The 24594-nt window shown below is 33.0% G+C and overlaps 1 pseudogene; it reads right to left on the bottom strand.

Annotated features, from left to right (window-relative positions):
* Positions 1 to 365: 365 nt before the first annotated feature.
* Positions 366 to 24594, bottom strand: part of LOC100477260 — a 137096-nt pseudogene continuing 112867 nt past the window's right edge.

The raw sequence follows: 24594 nt of genomic DNA, 5'->3' as shown, positions 1-24594 counted from the left end.
TGGGTCATGATCTCCAGGTCGTGGGATCAAGCCGCACATCAAGCCCCTCATCAAGCCCCACATCAGGTTCCCTGCACAGTGGGGAGTCTGCTTCTCCCTCTCCCTATGCCATTTCTACCCCCACCACTCCACTCCTGCCTACTCACGCTCTCTCAAGTGAATACATAAAAATCTTTTAAAAAAAAAAAAGATGTTCTTTCAAACTATGTCAGATGAAAAACTTTAAACCAAAGCATTTTTTAAATTAAATCATTCAATGATTTTTTTTCACTCATAGGTTATATGCATACACATTAAAAATAAAAGACTACTATTTAATTTAAGCTATGTTACTATTGTATAGATCCTATTTAAGCATGGGAAAATTACAGTAATAATAATCCATATGTTACTGGAACAGGAGCTTTATAATTCCAAATGTAATAGTCAGAAGATATTTGTTTCCACTATGTACCTATTTTTGGTTTTCCTGATGCAAAAACTTGAACTAAATGCTGATCCACATAACAACCAGTGAATGTATAATCTAAGATTCTAAAATGAAGCTTTAAATATGTTGTACCTCCAGTGCAAATCTGGTCAAAAAGCTGCTTCTCGTGACTCTAGGCTCCAAAAGTTACAGTTCCAGAAAGACCAATTTCCATTGATTTGGGGAACTTCTGTCCAATAATTGAGATCAATAAGCTTTTCCTTGAAATACTTCAAGCTGGCCAAAACTAACTTTGCATTCCACATGTGTAATTGGACCTCTATTATAAAAAGGTATATGAGCTTCACAGAATTCAAAATTATTTTTCACACTTTCATGAAGTTTTAAATTAACTGTTATTTTTACTTATACTTCTTCCTCTTTCATTTGGTAAAGACCCACAATTGGAGGGATAGGGACCTGGAAAGTATAGTAGCATAAGTCGAATGACTCTAAAGGAAGAGTGAACAAAAATTTGTAAGGTACACTAACAGCAGAATCATCCATTGCACCAGTGCTACTATAAGTCAGAATGGGAGGATCAAGAGAAGTCACACAAGGATAAACTAGAATATTCTGAAGTGGAGATCCATTGGTGGGGAGATTCAAGCTGATGGTAATGTTTAGCATGATTCCTTCTAAATCATACTTGCAAGTAATAGCTCCAAGAACTTGCCTTGTCTCTGCTATATCCTATTTATCATATTGCATGGATTTTACCTTTTCAGTGATAGAAATAGAAACTTGTGGTTTTCCATTGTATGTTCTAACTTTCCAGGCTGGCTGTTTTTACGGATGCTTCACAGAAGCAAGATTAATACTATCCAATGAATTCTGTAATTGACACCTAACAAAATTCCAATGGACAAGTTTGTAGAAGTAAATCAGGCAGTTGGTTCCATTTTGTATTTAGCTCAGTGTCATTTTTTTGTCCCAAGTTAAAAAAAAAAAAACAAAAAACCTGTACCTCCAAAAGAAAAAAGCCTTGGGAAATTCCATTAATGTTAATTAATGGTGAGTGAGGGGATAAAGCTTATTTATTTATTTATTTATTTATTTATTTTACTTACTTACTTATTTTATTTTCCCTATGGATTTTTTTTAAATTATATTATGTTAGTCACCATACAGTACATCCCTGGTTTCTGATGTAAAGTTTGATGATTGGGGCTTACCCAGAACGCTGGGATCATGCCCTGAGCTGAAGGCAGACACTTAACCACTGCACTATCCAGGTGCCCCTGTAAATTTCTTTGGTTAATGTGGACATTTTAACAATACTAATTCTTTATCTGTGATTTACTTTAATAATATAGTCTGAATTATTAGCTGTAACTATATGTAGACATAGAAATGAATTAATTTATAAGGTTATTAATATGAGGTAAAGAAATTAGGCATTATTATTATTGTTATTATTATTTGGCTTGCTGTGTCAGACTTGGAAAAGCAGAAACACTACTCACACTATCTCATCCTAGAAGGAACTTCTGTCCAACTACAATTTATTAAAGTCTCCAGTGCTTAGAATTTTAGGGTACACCTACATTTTAGAGCAAAAGCTATGCTCTTGTAAAAGAGGTGCCCAGCCAATGGCTGACCACAAAAGTAGTAAAATGATTTAGCCATTTCTACCCAACAAAGGGATTTCTTTAACATGCCGTATTTGCTCTGGGAACTTTCCATTCGGCTGGCTCATATGTTGTCGTGTTGGAATCGCAGTCTGATTATTTGTTCTGCACAATCCTACCCGTGTCCCTTTTTTTCTTTCAAAGTGTTACTTTTCAAAATACCTTTTGCAATTCTAATTCCCTTTTAGTATCTGCTCCAGGAGAACCCAAACTGCACCACTTGAATTAGAAGGAAAGCAGAGTCAATATAGAAAGCTTTCAGGAATCAGTATGGCTCTGGTGGCAGATGATGAGGGAGTGGAAAGCAGAACAGCACTATCAGAAAGCTAACCCATGAACAGGAAATATCTCTTCTGATTTGTGCATGTGATCCTTTAGGTTCTGAATTGACTGCTTATGTCTCAAGAATGATCCACACAATTGTAATCAGGACACAAATTTAATAGATTCAGAGATGACATAAACTTAATCCATTCACAGACATTTTGATATTGAAGTAAACTTATAGAAAATAAACAATCTGAAATTCTCAGAATTAGGATGTTAAAACCACCTTTATCTTTTGCTTGTAATCCTTTAAGACCCAAAGTAATAGACTGCTTTTTATCATTTTTAAGTATCTAGAAATAAGAACTTATATTCATTTTGATATATAAAATTGTGAGCATTAAAATATGATGTTCATGAATTATTCAAATCTAGAAACTTTTCCTCACTAAGTGATATATCATAATATCAGGAGTACTCTTTTTCCAACCCACTTGCATCTTCCTTGTCATTTTGAGAAACCCTGAAATGCAACACCCTCCGCTCTAGGAAACTAAGGCTCATTTTGTGTAATAAAAGATATATTGCTTATGTGTGAAGCCATTGTATAAAAACAGGTAGAAAAAAGAGAAACACTTCTCATTATGTAATCATTCTAGGAAATAGAAAATCAGACACAGAAATATAGTTCATGTTTGAGTTGCAGGAATGAGAAGTAAAAGGAATACTAGGATTAAGAATATTAGGAAAGAATTAAAAACATAAGGAGAAAAACAGAAATAACTCAGTGGACTTAAAATTCCCAGATGTAAAATGATGCTGTACACAGTGTTGTTACTATAGGATTTAGCTGATATATTGTGATTGAAATTAATAAATAGCTGGTATATAGAAGAATATATTTTATATTGGGTAAAATAAAAATAAAATAAATAAAATAAAGTAAAATAGAATGAAAACGGAGGGGCAAAGGGAGAGGGATAGAGAGAATCTTAAGCAGGCTCCATGCTAAGTGCAGAACCTGAAGCAGGGCTTGATCTCATGACCCTGAGATCTTGACCTGAGCCAAAATCAAAAGTTAGATGCTTAACTGACTGAGCCATCCAGGTGCCCCAGTCACACAGCTTCTAATCTAAATACATAATTTAAACATACACAGTAATTCTACACAATAAAACATGTGGCCACTCAAATTTATGTGAATAAAACAATTATATGTAGAGCAAAATAAGTTATGATTTCATCAACTATAAATGTTTTTAGTATACATGTGCCATATAATGAAAAAGGTAAATAAAAGGACAAGCTATAGGCTGGGAGAGAATATTTGCCTATCTCATATCTGGCAGAGGACTTGTGTTCAGAACATACTAAAAATTCTCAAAATGAAACAATGAAAAACCAAAAAAACAATAAAAATATGAGCAAAAAACTGAACAAACACTTCACCAAGGAAAAGAAATGAATGGGAAAAATTACATGAAAATGTATAAAAAATCATTAGTGATTAGGGAAGTACAACTTAAAAACACAATGAGCTACTGCTATTTACCTATTAAAATGGCTCAAATAAAGGGCATCTGGGTGGCTCAGTTGGTTGGGCAGCCAACTCCTGGTTTTGGCCCAGGTCACGACCTCAGGGTCCTGGGATCAAACCCATATGGGGCTCTGCACTCATCAGGAACTCTGCTTGAGGATTCCCTCTCTCCCTTTGCCCCTTGCCCCTCATGCGCACCCGTGGGCTCTCTGTCTTTAAAATAAATAAATAAATAAATATTTAAATAAATAAATAAAATGGATAAAACAAAAACAAAACAAAAGCTTAACAATATGAAATATTACCAAATGCTGGCAAGGATATAGAGCAACTCTATCTCATACATTTTTGGTCAGAATGAAAAATGGTACAGTCAATTTGGAAATCAGTTTGATAGTTTCTTGTAAAGCCAAACATATACCTACATATAACTGAGAATCCCAACCAGATAAAAAAAAAATCATGTCATGCAAAAACTTGCACATGAATGTTTATAGAACCATTATTTAATCTTCAAAAACTGGAGGTAAGCTAGATGTTCTTCAAAATGTAAATGGATAAGCTGTTCATTCAGTGGGATACTATTTAGGAATAAAAAGGAACAAAATATTGGCACAACCCATGGCATGGAATAACTACAAATTATGTTATGCTAAGTTAAAGAAGCCAATCTTAAAAGGCCAAATACAATATGAATCCAGTTTTACAAATTTCTGGAAAAGATAATTCTCTATAAAGATGGAAAACATATCAGTGTTGTAAGGGGCATGGGGTGAAGGGAGGGTTTTTCTACATGAGGGGATTTTTTGGGTGATGGAATTTTGCTGTAATCTGATTATGGGGATGGACACACGAATCTTTGCACAATGTTAAAACTCAAAGAATTAGAAACCAACACCCCATAAAGAAACTGCATTATTTTTAGCTAAAAATTATAAAAATATATTTTAAGGAATTTGATTATGAAATTAACATGTTTATGGCACAAAACATTGTTCTATGCTCTTTTGTGAAGAGTATGTCTACTAGAAAATAAATTTGTATTTTTTAATGTTATTATTTTATATGTGCAAGATAGGACTGGTATTCTGCATTAGCTTTCCCAGCTCTAAATTCAGCCTATGTAGAAATTAATGTGTTTTGGAAGGAAAAAATTGCACAGATGTCATTTTCCTCAAAAGCAGGCAAATTATGAATGTAAATAATGCACTGTTTTGGTTTTGAGCTTTCAGAATCACTTGGAATCTGAGATATTGAAATGTCAACAAATTTGAGACCATTTTCTGCCATAAATGGAAATGAATAGATTGATAGCCACTTGTCTTATTTGTAACTTGCATTAATTTTTCTATAAAAATATTTAAGAATAAAATTTGGCAGAGTTTCCTTATCTATCATTATAGTACCATTATGTTATTATGAAAAAGCACAATCCAAACATAAACATTAGTTTTATGTCACATTTCTTTATCTTTTTTGTCACTTTTACTATGCAATAATCATTACATAGGAATGTGAAGATGAAAAGATAAGTCAGAATAGGATTATATTAAAATAAAAATTCTTGGAAGCTTCTGGGTAAAAAGTCAATTTGAGTATAGATGTGTTCCCTAAGATATTCATTAAATGATTATACACACACTAATGTCTATACAAACATGTAGATGAGATCAATAACAAGCATCAACATTTTACAAGCTATTTACTGGTACCAAGCAATATACCTACCAGGTGTCACAAAATTTGGTCAACACTTAGTTTGTATATCCCTTGACTTGGCTATCTATTGATAGATAGACTTGCCAACATGAATGGCACACTGAAGAATTGGGGCAGCACATAGCTAATAGTTATTCCTTACATTATCAAATTCTTCCATTATCCCACTGATCAAAAATAAAATTTTAAAGAAATCATTAATATCACAGAACTATCTCATTAATTATCAACTCTATATCCCTTACTAGTGCCATGAATTCTCCAGGCCATCAAAAAGCCAAGTATATTTTGTGAACAAGATAAAACATCTTATAACTATTACACGCAGTACCTAAAATTATCATTTGCTTATAAATGTCAATACTTTAAATGGTGTAAATGGATAACATACTGCTTGTCTAAGGAAAATATTTAATTTAGACATGCACAGAAAAATGATCTTGGACTTTCAGGCTTCTAAAAATAAATTACTCTTGTTTATTGGCCACCAAGTCTATATATAGCATTCTGTTATAGCAGCCCAGATCTACCAATGTTATTGAAACCCAAGTTTGGCTGTTGTCACTCAAAAGGCCAGTCCTCAAGAAATGAATTTTGATTGGAAAAAACTTTTAGCCTTATTCAGGAGGCTGGCAATCTGGTTAGAAGGCGGACTCTTGTTCAAAAGCCAACTCCAAGGTTTCCTGCCTGGCCCAGAGTTTTTTTTAAGGGGTTAAATCAGTTAAGGGAGACAATGGTCTGTGACATTTCTTGATTACATGAAGTCTCGATGATGCCAACTACAGAGTTATCTTACAGTGCTCAGAGGTTATGAGAGAAGGTCTGGTGCCTTGGTACCCAGTGGTTGTGCAAGAGTATTTTTTTTTAAGATTGATTGATTGATTGATTGATTGATTTAGAGAGGAGGGACAGAGGGAGAGGATCTCCACATTAAGCATGGAGCTCCACACAGGGCTCGATCTCATGACTCCTGAACCAGGATCTGAGCTGAAACTAAGAGTGGGTAGCTTAAACTGGCCGAGTCACCCAGGCACTCCAAGAGTATTCTGTTCTTTCTGGAAAAGAGGGCAAGGTCTCTAGATGTGAAAAGGAAGGTCAGTAAGGTCATTTGTGTGACCTTAAAAAAGAAAAACATTTTGCTAAAAATTGCTGGACTAATTGGAAAGCTGAGGCTGCTTCAAACAGACTTGCTGCATTCTCTGGCCTGGGGAAGTTCTGGTCCTTCATTCCCCAATACCAGTGGTCTGCAGATCTCAAAGAAAGTAAATTAGTTTTGTTACAGATCAAGGGCCTTAGGTCAGCAATCAAGGAGTGTGTCAACTTGAATCAAGTTAACCCTTAAGGCCAGTTGTAGTGCTGTTAAACCAAAACATTTTATATTACTCCTTTTCATGTGTGGAGAATTGACCACTCTCTGCATATATTGAACAAATTTTCCTTAAGTCATTCTTTGTTCACTTTTTACCCCTTACCCACAAAATCAGAGGAGAAAATAAAACAAAATTATCAACTACATATATGGATAAAGTACACATTTCCATTTCTTTTGTGTAAATATCACATACCATGCTTAAGGGTACCTATTTTGATAATAATGGAACATAGTTTTGCCATAGCGTTTTAAAATTTAGAAAATTTCTTATGCTCATTTATTTATTTTTCCTATTAAAGCAAATTCTTTTTAGGGAAGGGTTATAGAATAATGGTTGGGGCAGAAAAACTGCATTTAGGTTTTAGCTCTACTATGCTGCAAATATGTACTTAAAACAGGATAATTTATTGGAAAGAAATCCAGTTGTGTTCCAAATGAAAATTCAGAAGAAGCTTCATAAATATCTAAAAATGCAAGGAAATGACCATATCAGCTCTGTATTCTGTATCAGTTTGCAAGCTGTTTTATTTTTCTTCAGCAATCAAAACAGTACTTAGTTTGAAATGCATAACAAAATTTGAAAACCATAGCTTTGCATGTTTGTTCTGTCTCCGGTTATGAATGTAACACTTTTGAATGTTCCAGAATGGCAGTCTTAAAATGAAAGGAAAAGAATATACTTGCACAGCACATTTGGCTCTAAAATCTGATTTCTGGAAGCTCTTGATGGCCTTTCCAAGAGTATTAAGGTCATGTTTGCCTGATAAGGCAAACTTTAGTCACTTTAGTCAACAATCTAGTTATCAGATATCCCGGCCGGGTGGGGGGGGTGTTGCATTCATAAATGCTTTCCTTTTCAAAATTTTTCTTTGCCATAATAAAGAGGGATTCTGAATTTTGAGAAATCTATTTACTCTAAGAAGTAGAATTCATATATTTACTTGGTAAATTGCTATGTAAAATAGTATTTGCAACAGTATAGAGGATAATCTTTGGTATACTTTTAAAACCAATTTGATATCTCAGCCCAAACTAGATTTTCATCAATTAATGACTTGGAGAATATTTCTATTTATCACATTGGCTCTATAATTTAGGTCATGAGAGAAAGTTCTCCTGGGATGCAGTAAAACTTATGATTAGGGGAGAATACAGTATGCTCTTGATCATTTTCCAAGTCTGACTTTCACACTCTAAATACGTGAAATTTGAAAATTTACTGAAATTCTCTAAGGTTTTGTAAGGATATCAGAGAAATAGCAACTATGTCTTAGTACAGAGTAAACTGAGAATGTCCCTTCTTCCTGTCCTCCCAGGACTCCTTCCTCTCTTAAACAATTTCTACTTCAACCAAGAGAACTGAGGTGTGTGTGGTGGGTGGTGGGGTGGGGGATGTTTTGGTTTTTTCCCTCTCACTGCTGAAATTGCCTGCACAGTGCTCTCGCTGAGAAACTCTTGGAGACGTGTAAATATTACTGTTTTTTCAGTGGTTCTTTTTTCAACCTCTAGTCAAGCATCACCATAAATTTTTTGACAGAGAGACCATGTTGTTCTCAGTCCTGGCTCCTTCGCCTTAATACATTGGCTGATGTCATACCCAAACCCTTAGGAGCACCCTTTGTACCTGTCCAGCTCCCATCCAGCCTTTTACATATCCACCAATTCTTTCTATTTTCTCCTGGAGAAAGTTATTCTCTGCTGGAGGACTATAGCCATTCTTCCTAAGCTCTGTCAGGTAAATTGGAAGTCTTTCAGTAAACTAGCCAGTTTATAAATCAAATATATACTGTTCTTGGTTTATTATCCTTTCATGAAAGCTCCATCTCGGGTGATGAATCCTCATATTTAATGTTTGTACTTCAAGAAGCTACATGCTGCACCATGGGTCTGTATAGAGATCATCATGGTTTCTGAGAAACCAGGACCATGCGTTATACTTTATTCTCTTCTAAATGCTGATTGCAGATTCTACCGTCTCTAGTCTGTACTAATCCCAGAGCTACTAACACAAAACCCAAGAGGCATTGATTTGCTATATTTTAACTCTTGGCTCATTCCACCCAATGATGCTGAAATATGCAAACAAATTTTATTGACAAAATGAGCAAATAGAAGCAAATTCAATGATGAGGAAGCAAAGAAAAAAATAGAATTATGTATATGAAAATGAACTCAGAGACAAAAATCAATTGATGAGTAAAGCAGCACATTAGTCACAAAGGAATACAAATTTTGTAAATTAGCAATATATTTAAAAAGGTCACTCAATACAATTGAGAAAAACAAAAAGACTTGAAAAATGAAACAACAGTTAAATGACAAGGACTATGGGGGCGCCTGGGTGGCACAGCGGTTAAGCGTCTGCCTTCAGCTCAGGGCGTGATCCCGGCATTATGGGATCGAGCCCTACATCAGGCTCTTCCACTATGAGCCTGCTTCTTCCTCTCCCACTCCCCCTGCTTGTGTTCCCTCTCTCTCTGGCTGTCTCTATCTCTGTTGAATAAATAAATAAAATCTTTAAAAAAAAATGACAAGGACTATGGATTAAAAGGCCTGAAAACAGCAGCAAGTCAGTGGAATTTCTGAGAATGTCCCACACTGATAAAAGATATAAAACCACAGCTAAAAGAAAAACACATACCAGAAAGTTTAAAAAAAAAATCACTTACTTTATATACAAATTCTAGCTAAAATTGCAGCAAAACAAAACCAAAAAGATGTATTAAAAGCAGCCAGGGAGGGGTGCTTGGGTGCTCAGTCTGTTAAGCATTACCTTTGGCTTAGTTCATGCCTCCATCCCCTGGGATGGAGTCCCACAACAGGCTCCCTGCTCAGTGAGGAGTCTGCTTCTCCCTCTGCCCCTCCCCCTGCTCATCTTTTCTCTCTCTCTGTCAAATAAATAAATAAAAATCTTTAAAAAAAATAAAAAACAAAAGCAGCCAGGGAAAAAGGAAAATGTACTATAAGAAAAAAATATGACAAGAAGTTTTTCAAAAGCAATATATGTAAGATTTTTAAAAATGGAATAATAATTTTAAAGAGCTGAGAGATTATGCTGACAAACTAGATTGTTCTGCACATGAAATTATTTTTTCATAATAAGGGTAAAATATATTGCAAATAACCCAAACTTTTTTTTAATCAAGATAACATTAAACAAAGAGATTCTGAAGAATGCACTTTAATAAGAATCAACATATTTGAAAAATAAAATCTGAGAAATTATAAAGAAACACATTGGAAAAACAGTACACAAGCTTAAATATACATTTACTGAATAATACAACATTTATGCAAATGATGATGACGATCAGGAAGATGAGGAATATGATGATGATACTTAAAATAGTAATGAAGAATAATAAATAAAACTGAAATGTTGTGTAACAAAAACATGCAAACTTTTTGGAGGTAATTAGGCTTTTTAAGTCTTTTTAATTTGGAGGAATGACAATCGTGATTTTGAATTAATTAATTTTTAAAATATCAGTTATGCTTAATTTTAAAGGTAACAATTAAAATTTAATTTCAAACAAATTGGGGGAAGTAAACAATATGGAGATAGTTATAAATAAAAGTTTAGATATACCGTTATAATAACAAGATAGTATTTATTCAAAACACTAGTTTACTGAACTATTAAAAATCATGCCTAATTCACCATGTTAACATATTAGAGAAGGTAATTCGTACGATCACTTCAATAACTCAAGACAAAGTATTTTATAAAATCTGATATACTTTTACTATCCCAAATATAAAAACTAGTAGTAGAAGTTCCATATCCTCATAAATTCATTTGGCAAAACAGCTAAATTCTTAGAAGTAATAGATGAGATTTTTACCAGTTTTATGTAAAATAAATACACAAAAATCAGTATCATGTCCGTACACATGTAAAAAACAATTAACAGCATAATTTAAATGAAGAAATGCTTATAATATCAATAATAGTTCAGAGTACCTGAGAGTATTTCTAACAAAATGTATTTAGAAACTTTAAACATTATATTATGACATTTTATGGTGTGATTTTATAAATAAGCTAACTTGTTAAAATATAAATAATACTCATGAATAGAAAACATGTCAGTCCTTCCCAAATTGAACTATGGATTTGATATAGTTCTAACAAAAATCTCAATGTATTTTGTTGCATGGAATAAAACATATCTGACAAAATAATTCTAGCATATATATAAATGAGTAAATAATTCAGAATTGTCAATACATAACTAAAGAAAATCAAAGAGGGAGACTTTCCTTTCCAGATGTCAATGATTATAATAAAACCATATTAATTAGAACAATACGGTATTGATAGACAAAAAGAAACATAAAACAATGGAAAGAATACAGTGCTTAAAAACAGACTAGACCATATGAAGAAATAATATATTGGTTATAGGTAGGACAATTAGTTAAATGGAGAAAGGATCTTAAGAAATAGAGAAAGATTAAATTGTTCCAAAATTTAAAAAGAATTGGGTGTTTATCTCACAGTACACACAGTAAACTTAAATATGACAAGCAAAATTACAAACATTTTAAAACACATTACACTAATTTGTAGAGTTGGGTAAAGACATGTGTTTATAGAAGACATTAAAAATAACCACAAGAGAAACAATTTATTAATATGGAAATCTTAAAATTAGGGTTCTAGAACAACATAAATGAAATAGGTCAGTCACAAATGGGAGTAAATAACATTTCCATAGAGGTAAAATACCATGTTTCTGAAAGTTGAGGCATATCCCTGTACTTAGGATATTGTTACCAATTTTCATGGCACAGGTTCTTCAAAATATTCCAGGAGGAAGCTTTGCAGAACAAAATTGTGATATTATTTACCCTCTCTCTCCTTCATTCTGCTGTCTCTTGACTTAGTCCTCAGAATTAAGGCAAGATATTTCAGTTATTAGTGTACATGTCCTGAAATGTGTAAAACTAGTGAGGAATATAATGGGAATAACTTCTTTGGGAAAAAGAGCAGGAATAGCTGGTGTTCGATCTGATCATAAAAGTAACTGAGTTTGAGATATGTCTCAAGAGGTGATGAAAAGCAAGAGGGCATTTTAACATTCTTATTCTGTAGATAAGCCTTAGCCTGTATAAGAATTTATTGTTCCTCATCAGGTCAGGGTGGGACCTGGAAGGAGCAGCATTTTATTTTTGTATGAGTTTTTCCTAAAATCAATCAGAATAGTGAGGTTCTTTTTAAAACACAATATCTGGAAATTATTTCGGAATCATAACACTTTTCTTGCTTGACTCAATGACCAAAAATATAACATTATCTATGATTTATTGTATATTTTAATTTATATTACAGTAATTAGCTAAGTTGAAACTTTTGCTTCTCTTTTCACACAAAGACTAGCATATATTTTTCTTTTCATTGTCGTAAGGAGACATATGGACAATTCTAAAATATGACCAAAATTACTATTTGGCTCCTCTCTACTGCCAGTTCTCCAGTTCATAATCCAGTGTGTCTTGCCTGGAATACCCATAAAGTTCTGTGCAATTTCTTTTTCCTGTCTCTCCCATAGGCTCTCATATTTCAGTTCCCAAGCAATCAAACAGCACCCAAGAAAACAAAATTGCCAGTGTCTTTTTGTAATACCCCAATTTTATTTTCCTGATATTTAATTTTCTGCTTGAACTAACCCCACTCAACTTTCTCAGCTTTATCTTTTTCTAATCCCTTTAATGAAACACAAGACCTGTCCAAACTAAGGATTTTTTTTTAAATACGTGCTTATACTTTCAGATCTTCATTATTTCTACAGAGATGCTCCTCAGTCTTGACTCACCTCCTTTGTTCCACTTGCACTTTAAAGTCTCTCTCAACTGGTACAAAATATTTCTTGATCTCTCAAGACCTGTGCTAAAGCATTTTCTCCCTTTTCCAAATAAATAATGCCTCTTATATTTAACTCTTTATGACCTATATTTTTCAATCCTGTATTATATTTACGTCTCTATCTTACTCAATGTTTTAGATTTTAAAATCTTAGAAAGGTTATTGTATCTGAATGCCATTTATATTCACCATATAAATACTTTTTAAATAATTATTATGGTTCTAAAAAGCATAGAAGTCAAATTTTTATCTTAAATCAAGATTGAAAGCCTTTTTTTCTTTTCAAAATTGAAGAAAATAATTGAAAACCAAATGAAAGAGATAACTTAAAATGTCTCCTTTGATTTCTCAAATATGGAAAAGAATAAAGGTTCACCAGATGACAAAAGAATAAAGTTAATATATAATTTTAAAACATAATAAATAAATATGATCACTACTTATTAATTATAAAAGCAAACTGGGCATAATTTTACGTGAATGCAAGATAAACATTTGTTTCCTCATATCTAACCCTATTTTCAGTGTATTATAAAGCAATGGAAGCAGCAAGATTTAACTATGATCAAATTTACTTTGTGTTATACAGTGAATTTCAGTCCATACAAGACAGAGAATGGTAACTTATTTCTGTAGTGATGAGTAAATACAAATGATTTAATCATAAAATATGGTTGACAAAGAATGCAGTTTACTTTTCCTAGTTACTTGATTGACTCCTTAGTGAAGATCAGACTGCATTGTTCTTATAATATACTAGACCTTTGTTGATAGTTCTTACATGTCTGTCAGCAGGAATCAGGAGAAAGATCCTCATCTGTATACTGTTAGTGATTTTGTAGATTCAGGAATTCTCACTGAGTTTTTTAGATTGTGAATATTGAAGTGTTTTAAATGTAACATTGTACTGGCTACGTATCCTTTTATTTTCAAAAATAAAAATTTGGATAGAACCAAAGTGGGCAAAACCAGAGAATATAACTCACTATGTGGTTCTGAGGGTAGATTACAGAAACTAGTTTATCTCCACTTTGTTTTTCTTCCCTTGAATCTCTCCTGTGTAATCCTGTTGTGGAAACATGGTGGCAACACAACCAAAATATTTTTAAAATAATTTATGTCAAAGCCTCCCATAGTAAATAACTAGATGTGATTCTGTTTGCCTGCATTAGTCATAAGTTGTCTGAATATATGTTAGTGAAACATCTGCTTTCACTTCAGTCCCTTGATCAACCAATTTTCTGGCTGAAAGAATGCAGCATGAATAGCCACACGGAACAAACTAATGGTCTTCATGGACAGTAGTCCTGTCCATCACTACCAGTAATACATCCCCAGTCTGCCACCAACATCTTCATTATCTGATACTATTCTTCTCTTCACCATTATATTAAATGTGCTGAGTTCTTCTGAGTATGTTGTGATCATCTTCTAAGTGTACATACACCATTCAATCTATTGCTGAAAGCCTTAGAATATTACTTTCAGAAAGTATAAAGCCTAATTTGACCATGAATTTGCTGTTACCCTAAGCAGCAATAAAAATTCTCCCATTTCTCTGTTCGTATTAGCAACATTTCTAATTTGTGATATTTTTTTTCTGAAAAATCATGTAGAATACATCCAGTCTGTGATTATCATATGTGTATCATCCAGAAAACTAAGATTTTTTTCAATCTCCTCAATTCCCCACTTCTTTAGAATTTTAACATATGCATAGATTTTTGTTATGTTTATTCTTTAAAAGCATAACACTTCTAGATAACTATTATGCACTTCTATAATAATACTAATTAGTGTGAAATGAAGAAATAACATTACATGTTCTGAATTCTGTTAAATCTATAGTTTAATTCTAAGAGTGGCTTATCCAGTAATTCAAAACATCAATTTATTTTAACAAAATCTGATCTAGCTATTCTATTCATTCATCTTTACCTGTACCAACCTACATACACAGATTGTTTGGGGCAGGACATGGGCTTTTATATCCTTTGACCAAATCCCCTCCAAAGCCATGCATTCCCTTACTCAAAAAATATCTTGAAAACCTTGTCTAACATCAATATTACAACCTCTACTTCTTTATTGCTTGTGTTTTCTTGGTATAACTTTGTCCACCCCTTTAGCCGTGACGAGTCTCTCTATTTTAGGTAAGTATCTTATAGAAAACAAACTAAATTTTGATTGGTGAGCAAATCCAAAAGCAGAAGACTTAAAGTCCATCTATAAATATTGGTATGATTGTTATACTTAGTTCCATATTTTCATGAGATTTTAAGTTACTTTTGTGTGTGCATTAAATGTATCTTTCTATATATAGTGTGCTTTCTCGGCTCTTTTGTACTAATTCTGATATGTATGAGGATTTTGATTTTGTTCAAATTATCATGCTGCAATAATATATTTCATAATAGCTTTAAGCTGCTATTTATGTGGGATTCTACATATCTTTGACTTTCACTCATTACTGATGCAATCATCAAGGAGGTTATTTTACATTCTCACATTTTATTTATTTCCACTTATATGAACTTATAAAATTTAATTAGCATTAGTTCATTTTGTTCCCACTCTGATTCCAATAACTACAATTAAATATGTTTATTGCTGAGCAATGTTCTTCACTATAGTCTTACCTCTAGTTGATTCTTCAGAAAGGACTCATTACTACATTCTTGAAAATTCAATTATTCTCATATTCTTGATAGTTGAACTACAGCTTATCTGAATTATCAAATGTTTTTTTTTTCCTCCTTTGTGGACCTTAAAATACTATTTCACTGTTGTCTTATTTTGTGTGTTGTCAAGAAGCTGCTGTTGACTGATTTTCTTTAGAAGTGACTTGATCATTTTGCCTGGAGGTTTTGCATCTTTTTTCCCTATGAATTATAGTACAACAGTGTTATATGTCCTAAAATTCTCAGTCATGTACAATTTTCCATATACATAATGAAACTTTCAATATCTGGATAAAAACTATAAGAAATAGTTTTAAATATTATTTCTATCCCTTTTGTTTGTTCTTTGAGAACTCGATTTGCACATTGGATTAGATTACAGTTAGGTTTAGGGTTATAGTTAAGGTGTTCTAAATATTTCACTTTCTCATTTTTTAGCACATTATATTGTTTTGATTCTCTTCACAGTTTTGTTTCTTTTCATACTAACAATTATTTCTTGGCTTTCTTGTAATTCCATCTTTTTTTTTTTTTTATTTGGTGAGTTTCTCAGTGAATTTTCTGAATTCTTTTCTCACATTTTATGTCTTTCTTTTAAAAATTCTATTGAGAGTTTTAAAAATTGCTGATTTATCATGCACAATTGCTACATACAGTTGCATTGTATGTACAATACATTCATTGTACGTGTTGCTACAATTGTTATTTAAAGATATTTCATTTATCTTGGAGGGATATTTTTTTTTAATAGTTTTACCTGCCAGCTTAGTATTTTCATCACGTGGAAATCTTGTTTATCACTTTCTGTATTGTTTTATGCTAACTTTTCAGATATGACTTCTGACTTTTTTTTATTATGCTAAGTGTTTTGAGAGGCAGTAACTCTTATCTCTATGGACAGACTGTGATGTTTCATAAGCTTACTAAGTCTCCTACTGTTAGTAAAATGAAGTGCATTTTTTTCAATAAAATATTCCATTTAAAACAACTGTGGTTTTCAGATGCTCTTGTTACTGTAGGACTCTTATTTTTACTACTTTATTGCTAAGTGTTTTGAGAGGCAGTAACTCTTATCTCTATGGACAGACTGTGATGTTTCATAAGCTTACTAAGTCTCCTACTGTTAGTAAAATGAAGTGCATTTTTTTCAATAAAATATTCCATTTAAAACAACTGTGGTTTTCAGATGCTCTTGTTACTGTAGGACTCTTATTTTTACTACTTTATTCTTTTTTTTTTTTTTTTTTTTTTTTTTTTTTTTTTATCTTACACAAACTCAACAATGTATGCCTCTCCTTTCAACTTGTTTTCCTCTGCATCCGCACCGCCCCTCTGAACACAGGCACCTTGGAGAACCTATTTCAATTTCCCAGCAGCCAGTGCTCTGCTCTACGAAGTCTCCCTCCCATTCTCATTGTTTTCCTCTTTCAGTGGGACTCTCCTCTGGGTGATATTATCTGCACCTGCCCCCAGTAGAACTCTATTGCACTCTTCCTTTTCAGTCCAGGTTCTGTGCTCTGCTACAGACTCCTGAGTCAGCTCCTCTGGTTTCCAGAAATTTGTTATATCACTTAGGTACAAACAGAAGGTCACGGGATTCTGTATCGTACTTCTTTCCTACATGTGGATTGTGAGTGGTTTTATTTGCTCTTTTTGTTGTACTCTATAGTTTACAATAACATGTATAGAGATTTAACTTATTTCACCACCATCCCAGGAAAACACCTATCCATCACTGTAGTTGTTCCAAGGAGGGGGAAGGATGTCTTAATAATTTTATAAAGCCTAAAAATGATTTATGTAATTGAAAAATATAGTTTTTTTAAATGAAAAATATGAAAGGGACGTTATTTCAACCCTCGTATTATTGTCTTTTAAATCTGTTGCTATACACAATTGTTTCTGCTTACATGTCAAACATTTTTATTTCAGATATAACATGATTTTTTGCATTACTTTCATATTGTAAACTAATCCGTTGTTGTAGGCAAGTTAATATATTGCCTATGAGGGAGCAGAATTTGCTACCGTAAATTATGTCTCTGTCATAGGATTATTTTAGGCTGATTATTTTTAAGAAACAGCAACATAGGAAAAGCTCTGAAAACTGAGTAGAAGTTACCCTTTTGTAAGAGCCATTTACATTTATAAGGAAAATCTCCATTTCCCCTCTCTGTACCAGGAAGAAGGGGATGACTAAATCTCTAGAAACTCTTTATCAGTGAAGAAGGCACTGACCTAAATCTGAGTAACAAGCTAGCCCACGTTTACTGTGCTTTTCCTGATAGCCTCCCATAACTGGGTCTCAACCCCCCAATATCTTCTTTTGTCTTTAGCTGTAGATGGTATTTAAGGTGGTCGCTTGGGACATTTCTGGGAGTTACTCAAGTTTTCCTGGGTATCTCCGACATAGACAGAAGGTATACATGTTATTAAACCTCTGTTTTTCTCCTGTTAATTTGTCTTTTGTCACGGGGGGGTCTCAGCCAAGAACCTAGAAAGCTAAAATGAAAGTTTTTCGTCCCCTATACCTGCAATTCTGTATAGTCACTGATTTTTTTTATCCTCAAAAATTGTTTCTCTTATGGAGTCCTTTCTCCTTCTTGCCTTTGTTAAAAAATATGTATATATTAGTAAATAAAAGAATAAAAATAAAAAAGACAACAGAAACAAAATAGAGTTACTTGTGTTAAGCCCTGTGTCAGCAAACCAGGACTTAATACCTGACCTAATTGCAGTTTCAGCCTGAAAGGAATAAAGCCTTTAACCATTTAGTCTGGAATTATCTGGTCAAAACTAGAGAGGTCATCTGGGAGAGACCCTATAAAGGGAATGTGATATTGCCTGAAAGATTTGATATAGCTTCCTTGTCCCACCTCCTTTCTGTCTATAAAAGCCTTCCATTTTGTACATCTCGTCAGAAGTCCTTTCTGATAGATAGGATGCTGCCCCATTTGAGAATTATTAAATAAAGCCAAAATGATTTAAAAATACTCAAATTTTGTTTTTTAAACACCTTTATTAAGTGTATGTGCAATTAATATCTTCCATTTCATATAAAATGATGTGGATTATTTTTCTTTTATGATAAATATTTCACAGAATAATGTTTAGTAATATAATTTTTTTGAGGAAAGTGAATAAAATTATAATGTACTAGTTTACTCAGCTGAATTCTAGCACTTTTTCCTATCTATTAAAAATAAGTAATATTCTGAGTAGCAACACATGTCCATAGAAAGATGCACATGGACACACATGGAAAAGCTTTTTGTATATGCTTAATTCATCATAATCAATGTAAAATTATTATTGTAGTAGTAGTAATAGTACATAGTAAAGTTTTTCTAACAATGCCACCAGTTATTATTTGATTTCAAGGAAATACCATTAATAAGAGTATAAAAAACCCAATTAAACTAAGGTATTTTATACAGATTATGCAATGTACATTAATCAACATTTAAGGGTACAAAAGGTAATATAACTCCACACTTATTTCTGGCACATAAATTAATACTTCAAGTTATAAGTAGTGTCATTATTTTTTTGAGATTCTACACATCATCAAATACCCTGAAATTTACTACGCTTAGAATGTAGTCCCAGTATTTCCTAAAAATACCAATTTTTCTGTGTGTTATTGAATGAGCCAGAATTGGGACTGTTAAGAGATAATCTGAGGCATATAAAAATTTTTAAGAGTTTATTTGAGCAAAAATCAATTCTATCAGGCAGTGCCAAACCAGAAGTGGCTAGGATGATATGCCAATAGATGTTGGGGAGAGACTGTTACAGACAAAAGTCAGAAACAAAGTAAAGTGATCATTAATTTACTATAGCTTAACACCTACTTGGCTGTGATTGGTTGTCCGTAGCATTTTAAATCCGCAACCTTGAGACATTTACAGGTTTAGATTTTGGCTTGCTTACATAGGTCGCCATGGCATTAGAGGCAACATGGTCTATTGGCCTTCTTGCTTAATTAAACAGAACTCACTTTTTGTTAAAGGGAACTTTTAACTCAGAATTCTTTCTACTAAACCATCTGTCACACACATCAATGATATTTAACTACAAATTTCCCTCCTTATTCATAAAGTTAATGTCCCATATTTAAACATTCTGCAGAATGCATCCATATCTATACCTACATATCTAACTCATAGAGAAAATTGAGAGTTAGCTAACCAATAATACTTTCACCACGCACAGAAGTCTGTGGAAAATAAGATTGTTTTATTTGCTATCACATACCTTGCATGACACAAAGAACCTGGTATTCAACATTCAAAAACCAGAAGTTGAATTAGGTGAATAAATTTATAAATTAAGGATTTGGGAATATGTGTATAAACTATTTAACTTTATTAAGAGTATTTGAAGGAAGAATAGTGATAGAAAGAAGAGTTGGCTCTAAATTAGGGGAGCCCAGTCACAGATCAAACTCTGTGGCCAGCTTGCTGAGTGAATTCAACAAAGCCATTTATTATCATTTTATTTCCTAAAACGTGAAGTCACAGTGTTTCCTTAAATGCAAGTGAAATTTTTATGGAGCGTCTTCTTTAGGTGATATACTTCCAGTGTGTTATATAAAGGGCCAAAGATGGCTTCTGTATATTGGCTCCTAAGTTTTATATTTCTTCACAGCACACTGACGACTCTTAGCTCAAAATCTCACTGGTACAAAGTTTTTACACAAGTATTTGTTTTAAATAAAGTCCAAATAAGCATATTTTTAGCCAATAAGAAATTGATTGTTCTGCATGACCTACAAAATTGTGCACAGAATCTGCCAGGCATTGGTAAGTCTCATGCCATAAAGACCCACAAACCACTGCTACCTTCAAGTGTCCTCTGACTCAAGGAAGGCCTGTCATGCTGCCCCGTGACATCACCTAGATACATAAGGTCCCTTTTCCATCCCCTTCTTGCCCAGAGTTCCCTTGACCTCCTCACCTTCTGTGTGGTGGCCCTTGCTGTAGCTTCTGAACAGTTTGGTGCTAGAAGAATTTCCTCCAAGCAAACCCATGCCGGCGTCACCCAAGAAAGTTTGTGTGTGTGCTACTGCCACCTTGTGGTCATTTCTGTTTTTTTTATCAACTCTAAAATCCCAAGAGCCTTTAATGAATGTCACTAGAGTTAACCAGAATAGTTTTTCTTATAACTACATATACTTCTTTTTCTCAAAAGAATAGCATCAACTGAGTGCTTCATTTTCTGCTGGTCAGTCCAGTATATAGTGCCAGTCTATAAAATTTAGAAATCTAAAATACAAGAATAAAAAATTGATCACTCCATTGTTAAAATTAAACTACTATGTTAGTCATTAAATATACAAAATAACTGATGTGTTAAAAACCTCACTTTGATATATCTAGCAAACGATTTATGAAAACATCATGGCAATTTGATCTGCCACAATGAAGAAAGAAAGCATTCCAAGTCTTTGCCATTGGTCAGTATTGTAAACTTAAAAAAGGGGGGTGATTTTAAGTTTTGGAGCTAAAAATGGCATGTCATGTTAATATATATATAGCTATTAGCTAGTGAAACTCATTAGAAATTTTTGTTTAATCTTATGAAATTGATATCATTTCCTTAGCATTATTCATATAAATTAATTGGATTTCATTATGTATTTGATGTTAAAAACTTATTTTTTAAAAATTTTGATTGATGTATATTTATAGTCCCAGCTTACAACTAAAATTTTCCTTGTGGTTGTTTTCATTGTTTCAGAAATGATTCCCCAGTAAGAAATAAGATTTTTTTTTTCTATAGTGAGTCTTATAAAGATTTAAGTATCTATATTCAACTAGATCTTCTATACTTGTCATTTTCTAAAGTGTGTGGTAAAATATGCATTACATAAAAGGGGCCATTTTCACCATTTTTTAGTGTATAGTTCAGTGACTTTAGTACATTCACATTGTTGTGCAATTACCATCACAATCCATCTCCAGAATTTTTCATCTTCCCAAATTGAAACTCTATTCCCATTAAAAACAAAAATAAAACCAAAAACAAACATTTTTAATCCCTATTTCCTCCAGTCTCTGGCAGCTACCATTCTACTTTCTGTCACTATGAATTTGGCTACTCTAAGTATCTCATATAAGTGTATCATACATTTATAAAGAGATGTCTCTGTTTGACTCCAGTTAACATGACCTACTCCCTGAGAGTGACCATCGGGCCCACTCCAGTCATGATTTTATATCTACCATTACGATGTCAGCATTGAGCCCTGCTTGGAAGCTTGGAAGCACTGCTTTCCATGCTTCATGGAAAATGCTTCAACTAAGTGCTGAATTTAACCAATCTGGTAGAATTCTAAGATGTTAGCTCAGGCCACAAATCCTGTTTCGTTATAACACTATAAAGCACCGTAAAAGCTTTGAATGCTCTTTGACATGTCAAGGGGTGGGCTAATGTTCTCCCAGCCCTGAAGCTAAAAACCCACTGCCCAAGAATTAGGCTTCCTTTATAATGTGTGAGATGCAGTCTACTAGACACAGTGTAATGTTTTGGAATGCAAAGAAAACTGGAAACCCACACACCTGTGATTTATCTTGGCCTCTGAGTTTCAAGCTCTGGAAATACTGATCCAATAGACTTGATATGTGCACTGGTGAATACTCTGTCTTTGACTTCTCTAAATGTATATTGACTGTTTTCAAATGACCTGTAGTCTATAATATCTTACGTTAAAAAAAAACAATGAAAAAGTGAATTTTGATATAATATTATATATTTATATAAAATATTTGCTGCAAAATACTTGGTTTCTATTAAAATATATGTAGAGATTCAAATAAAGTAGATTTTTAAGTTCCCTTCTGATAAATGATGTGTCTACCAATTATAATTAAAAAAGTCTTCTCTTCATTTTTAGAGCATAGTCTTAAAATTGTTACTATGGAAATCAGTTAACTTTTCTTTCTTTTCTTAAGTGTTAAATGGAGTTTCCCAGGCAAAAAATTTCCTTTACTGTTGATAACTGACTTCCAGTTTAATCTGAAGCTCAAAGCATTTGGATTGACTGTCTGAGTATAACATCCCAGCAGCTTTATCTTTTATATACTTCCTATCTCTTTGTGGAACAGCAGTACACCACAGTAAGATGGAAGCCTTCTGGGTAAACCCTAATGTTGTTTTGAAAGACATATTTACGTAGCATTATAATATCTTTTATTCCTTGTAACCATTAACAATATTGGACTTAAATATCATTAACTTAAAAATAAATACTTTAGAATTATTTGCTTCTTATGGAACTAGAATTGGAATTTTCCCAGTTTATTATGTAGTTGGATACATCATATTCCAAAAAGCAAAATAATGTGACACATAATAGTGGTAGAATGAGAAAACTACTTACCAATATTTTCTTTCTTCAAACTCCAAGTTTATTGATGATACATAAAGTTAGAAAAGTGGTTGAAGTTTTCTAATATAATCCAATAATTCAAATTATTTTCTTTCAACTAAAACTATTTAATAAATACCAGTTAAAAATAACTAATATATGGGGGTACCTGGGTGGTCAGTTGGTTAAGCAACTGCCTTTGGCTCAGTTCATGATCCTGGAGTCCCAGGATCTAGTCCTGTATCAGACTCCCTGCTCAGTGGGAAGTCTGCGTCTCCCTCTGACCCTAACCCCTCTCGTGCAGTCTCTCTCTCTCTCTCTCAAATAATAAATAAATAAAACCTAAAAAAAACCTAATATGTAGAACAGAAAGAATAGATGCATGCTGGTTTTTTAACTTTGAATGAATAGTTTATAACCAAAATACCAATTAATGTATAAATCATAAACAACTTTCATATGCTTTGAAACTTAACTGAGTATAAACGAACAAGCAGAGTAAAATACTGACAAGTTCTTTAATTTTTACTCAAAAATTATGCCTTTGAGCTTTAATAATTACCAAAAAAAAAAACCTTTTGCTAACTTTATATTCCTACTCCATTAATTTTAAGTGGACTGGACTAGAAGAAATATAGTGAACTCAAATTGACATATAAAATTTTTAGGTGGATTTATTTAGGAGGAACGAATGTGTATCTAACAGAGTGCTTAAAAAACCCAAACTGATATAATATTTAAATTATTCAATACGAAAGATGCATGTATTAGAGATTCTGCATGAGGATACAGTCACTAGTTTTAAGGAAAAAAAAATCATTCAATTTAATTAGAGCAGATGGTGGCAAGTTTTTATAGAGTAAGGATAGAAGGAATATTGCAATTCGTAGTTACAGTGACAGAGGTTAATGTTGCAGCACTGGGTATCATATGGAAGTGTTGAATCACTATATTGTAAATACACACACACACACATGCACATATTCTTTTTATTTCAACTCTAAATTAAGAAGAGGGAATATTAAACACCATATAAAAGTAAACAGATTAATAAAAAACCACCACTTTTATTGATTTAACATAGGTGAGAGAGGAAATTCAGAGAGGGGAAAAGTCTGCTAGAGACACAGAAGGTGACTCTGAGGCTGAAATAGAAGAGAACATCAATTCAATGTATGAAATAACCCAGAAACACAAAGTCATATTCAATACAACTCTGTGAAAGACAAAAGAGAGAGCTTTTCTGTTTTTGTTTTTGAACCAAGGAGCAATTTCTACAAATAAATGTGGCAGATACCTGGTCTGTGGAAACTCTAACAGAAGCAGAAGGAGCACATAGGTCAGATCAGACCAAACATCCGTGCCAGTTAGTCTTGAACAGACGTACGTGGTAGCAATGAAATTAGAGTGAACATGAATCTAAAAATGTACATAATGACTATACTAAGTTATTCACGAAGGATCACATAAGCAGTGAGATTCAGAGATAAAGCAGAATGTCTGCCAGACACCAAGCTGTTATTAGAAGTGGCAGACATGTAGTGTGTGATTAAAGAAACAGCAATAGTTGAAATAATTTACTGTGTAAATGTCAGTTACCTGCATTTTCTTCCAGTCTATTGGAAACTATTTCTATCAGAACAGGGTCTTAGAAGTGAGGACCTCTAAAATATGCTG

Source organism: Ailuropoda melanoleuca, chromosome 3 (genome assembly GCF_002007445.2).
Source record: "Ailuropoda melanoleuca isolate Jingjing chromosome 3, ASM200744v2, whole genome shotgun sequence".
Lineage (NCBI taxonomy): Eukaryota > Metazoa > Chordata > Mammalia > Carnivora > Ursidae > Ailuropoda > Ailuropoda melanoleuca.
The sequence above is the reverse complement of the archived record's forward strand: the minus strand, read 5'-3'. Positions and strand labels throughout refer to the sequence as shown.